The 4824-nt window shown below is 42.6% G+C and overlaps 1 non-coding gene across 1 annotated transcript; it reads left to right on the top strand.

The window, feature by feature from the left end:
• Positions 1 to 1668: 1668 nt before the first annotated feature.
• Trnap-ugg lies at positions 1669 to 1743 on the top strand. The gene has a single exon. It is a non-coding gene; the product is annotated as a tRNA-Pro (tRNA).
• The last annotated feature ends 3081 nt before the right edge of the window (positions 1744 to 4824 follow it).

The raw sequence follows: 4824 nt of genomic DNA, 5'->3' as shown, positions 1-4824 counted from the left end.
TGGCGGACGCGAATAGGTCTCCTGGAAGTGACGGCCTCTGCTAGCTCTGGTACCGCCGCTTGGTACTGTGCGTTACTGCGACTGTTCGAGGTCGTGACGTTGAGGCGTACGGGGGCCATGAAGGCTGCAGGCATGTCTGAGGTGCCCGAAGGGTTACCGATCGCTTTTGCGATCTCCGGTATAGCACTAACGAAACGTAATTGTGAGCAATTAGTTGTAGGTTTCTGTGCATGCCGGTCGCGAACTACATAAACCAAACATGGCGCGTGACTTAACATATTTGGTACTTATTGTCACTTACCCAAACACTGGAAAAATCTGATGACACCTGTGTCGACATATGTAGCGCATGGGGAAGAAGACAGGCGAACAACGAAACGTTTGAGGTAGCAGTGGATTGATACTCCGAGTCTTGTAGCATATTCTTTCTAAACGAATACATATGATATCCGTCTGTTCCACTTGTGTTTGGCCACAATAATATTATCAGACAGAGTGAGATCTGACGAGAAAGGTGCTATAATGAGGGTAGGGAAAAACGTTATGGGCACTATTAACTTCACGAAAAATGTTACTGCATCTGTATCTGTACTCAGTTAGCCACATTATGCTGTGAACTGGAGGGCATTTCTCGTACCACTGGTATTTTCCTCGTATCCTGCTACATTCGTGAATAATGGGGCAGTTGCCAAGACTTCAGTTGCTCAGATTATTTCACTTGTGGTCATTCTACAACACCGTCGTCAGAATTTGCGATCTCGGAGCTTCAGCAGTAAATCAGTCCACGATACAAATGCCTATCTTTTAGTATTTTCCATTGTAGATTGAATAAAAACTATGAAACGCTGTCGCCCTTTTTTAAACAACACTGCCACGAAATGTGCTGACATTTTAAGCCTCTTCTCCCTTATTTATTTAAGCTTTCATGGTAATGATCCAAAAGTGCTGAAGAATACTTAAGAATCAATCAAAAAGGTCAACCAACTCTTCCGTGGTTGGCTTACATTTCCTTGTGATTTTCTGAACGAACTTTGGCTTTGCAACTGCTCTCCCAATTTTATGTGCTCCGGATGACCACTCCTACATATTTTATAGCTGTTGCCCGTGGTTTATACGACATATATCGAACAGAAAAGGCTCTTTCCACCCGTTTTATCTACAATCAGTTACATATATTTAAGTTGAGGTCGGAGCTGCCAGTCTGTCACAAGCATCGATCCTCTACAGGATTGAAACTTCCTGGCAGATTAAAACTGTGTGCGCGACCGAGACTCGAACTCGGGACCTTTGCCTTTCGCGGGCAAGTGCTCCACCAACTGAGCAACCGAAGCACGACTCACCGCCGGTACCCACAGCTTTACTTCGCCGGCCGTGGTGGTCTAGCGGTTCTAGGCGCGCATTCCGGAACCGCGTGACTGCTACGGTCGCAGGTTCGAATCCTGCCTCGGGCATGGATGTGTGTGATGTCCTTAGGTTAGTTAGGTTTAAGTAGTTCTAAGTTCTAGGGGACTGATGACCACAGATGTTAAGTCCCATAGTGCTCAGAGCCATTTGAACCATTTGAACAGCTTTACTTCTGCCAGTACCTCGTCTCCTACCTTCCAAACTTTACAGAAGCTCTCCTGCGAACCTTGCAGAACTAGCACTCCTGAAAGAAAGGATATTTAGTGCTTCGGTAGCTCAGTTGGTAGAGCACTTGCCCGTGGAAGGCAAAGGTCCCGAGTTCGAGTCTCGGCCGGGCACACAGTTTTAATCTGCCAGGAAGTTTCATATCAGCGCACACTCCGCTGCAGAGTGAAAATCTCATTCTGGAAACATCCCCCAGGCTGTGGCTAAGCCATGTCTCCGCAATACCCTTTCTTTCAGGAGTGCTAGTTCTGCAAGGTTCGCAGGAGAGCTTCTGTAAAGTTTGGAAGGTAGGAGACGAGGTACTGGCAGAAGTAAAGCTGTGAGTACCGGCCGTGAGTCTTGGTTCGGTAGCTCAGTTGGTAGAGCACTAGCCCGCGAAAGGCAAAGGTCCCGAGTTCGAGCCTCGGTCGGGCACACAGTTTTAATCTGCCAGGAAGTTTCATATCAGCGCACACTCCGCTGCAGAGTGAAAATCTCATTCTCTACAGGACTCCTCGCTACAATATTAATACTTTGGAACTTCCGACAGTAGGATTCTCATAGAGCTTCTGACATTATCCACTAGGTCGTTTATGAATACCGTGTCGATAACAGTGCCTTGGGATAATCCAGAAGTTTTTTTAGTCGTTTTAAAGACGACTTGTTAAGTCAAGTCTGCGAAGAGCTTCGGAATCTGTTCTCGAAGCTGGCGTCAAACCCCGTAAGCTTATCGTTATACTAATAACTAACAGTGCAGAGACGAATCGCATACCTTCCGGAGTACAAGCAACATAGCCATAATCTGGGTACAGTTAACCACATCCCTCTGTACGAAGAGCTGAATAGAATTACAGCAAGGTGGCTAAAAACGTTTTTCGCATATGAGTAGTATTTTGAGAGCAATCTTTTCTTCTCACAGCTGACAGATAATATTTTTAGGCATCTGTGAGCTTAACAATGCATACAAAATCACCATTTTGAGGTTACTACAACACACAAGCACATATGAGACTTGTGGTAAATGCTCTCTGGATTTAAAATCTGATGACAGTTATGCACGAGAGAATTGACAGTAAACTCGAACCCTGCTGCGATCATACCACTAACAATATATACAGCATTAATCAACCCAACTTAGCAATAGTATTGATTTATTACCAATTTATAAATTACCAACGATGTCATAGAAACTCTATTTGAGAACAACACGTGTAAAGTTTAATTGAAATGGCACATTCAGTCGCACGTTCCCCATTTGCAACAAGTTCTTTCTATTACTGAGGCTGCATATCTCAGCAACACATACAAATTGCCCAATGCCACATAATGCGACATTATCAAACAAAGGGTAGCTCTTCCAATAGCAGCGAAAGTGCAGTGCACCAATCACGTTCTGGTTCACATTTCAACTAACGTAAAAAGAAACCCTGTTTTTGATCATATCATATTTTTAATGTAAGAAACAAGCAATACTGGCCAGTTTACATTCAATAAGGACAATTGAATTCCTAATCGACGGAATTCATATGAATTGTTCATGAGAGTAGAAAAAAAGAGCGATTCAAGCACTATCTACAACACTAGAAACACAGGTGCAACACCACGCTAGATGTTGATGAGATTTTTGTAGCCGATATCTGTCATCTGCCTAATAGCAGACATTCTAGCTCATGTAACTGGTACAAGTATACTTCAGATGTCCATCACATTCTGAACAGACCAATGAGTACCACTCCGACTGCCATCGCAGATTAGTCTCTCAAGCCCAATTAATCTAATAATCTATTCAATTTGCTGGTTACCGTAGGAACTTGCTGAGATAAGGAAAGTTTCACTGCAACAACGTACTAAGTACATAAAAAGTCCCTGCCAATTCCTTACACAAATACTGATTTGAACAGCCTATACAAGCATTTAAATAGCATATACTTGCGATGTACTTGAGGGCAATATTATGGAAATGGGAGAGGACGTAGATGAAGATGAGATGTGACATGATACTGCGTGAAGTGTCTGACAGAGCGCTGAAAGACCTGGGTCAAAAAACCGCTCCGGGAGTAGACAACATTCCATTAGAGCTACTGATAGCCTTGGAAGAGCTAACCATGACGAAACTCTACCATATGGTGAGCAAGATGTATCAGACAGGTGAAATACCCTCAGACTTGAAGAAGAATGAAATAATCCCAATCCCAAAGAACGCAAGTGTCGACAGGTGTGAAAATTACTGAACTATCAGCTAAATAAGTCATGGCTGCAAAATACTAATCCGAATTCTTTACAGACGAATGGAAAAACTGGTTGAAGCCGAACTCTGGGAAGATCAGTTTGGATTCCGCAGAAATGCTGGAACACGCGAGGCCATACTGACCCTACGTTTTATCTTAGAAGATAGAGTAAGGAAAGGCAAACCTATTTTTCTAGCATTTATAGACTTGGAGAAAGCATTTGACGATGTTGACTGGAATACTCTCTTTAAAATTCTGAAGGTGGGAGGGATTAAATACAGGGAGCGAAAGGATATTTACAATTAGTACAGAAACCAGATGGCAGTTATAAGAGCAGAGGGGCATGAAAAGGAAGCAGTGGTTGGGAAGGGAGTGAGACAGGGTTGCAGCCTATCCCCGATGTTATTCAATCTGTATATTGAGCAAGCGGTAAGGGACACAAAAGAAAAATTTGTAGTAGGAATTAGAATACATGCAGAAGATAGAAAAACATTGAGGTTCGCCGATGACATTGTAATTCTGTTGGATACAGCAAAAGACCTGGAAGAGCAGCTGAACGGAATGGACAGTGTCTTGAAAGGTGGATAAAAGATGAACATCAACAAAAGCAAAACGAGAAAATTCGAATGTTGTCGAATGAAATAAGGTGATGCTGAGGGAATTACATTACGAAATGAATCACCTAAAGTAGTAGGTGAGTTTAGCAATTTGGTGAGCAAAATAACTGATGATGGTCGAAATAGAGAGGATATAAAATATAGACTGACTATGGCAAGGAAAGCGTTTCTGAAGGAGAGAAATTTGTTAACATCAAGTATAGATTTAAGTGTTAGGAAGCCTTTTCTGAAAGTATTCGTATGGAGTATAGCCATCTATGGAAGTGAAACATGGACGATAAATAGTTTAAACAAGAAGAGAATAGAAGCTTTTGAAATGTGGTGCTACAGAAGAATGCTGAAGATTAGATGGGTGGAACACATAACTAATG

Source organism: Schistocerca americana, chromosome 5 (genome assembly GCF_021461395.2).
Source record: "Schistocerca americana isolate TAMUIC-IGC-003095 chromosome 5, iqSchAmer2.1, whole genome shotgun sequence".
In the NCBI taxonomy this organism is placed as follows: domain Eukaryota; kingdom Metazoa; phylum Arthropoda; class Insecta; order Orthoptera; family Acrididae; genus Schistocerca; species Schistocerca americana.
Note: the sequence above shows the minus strand (reverse complement) of the source record. Positions and strands in the feature narration are given on the sequence as shown.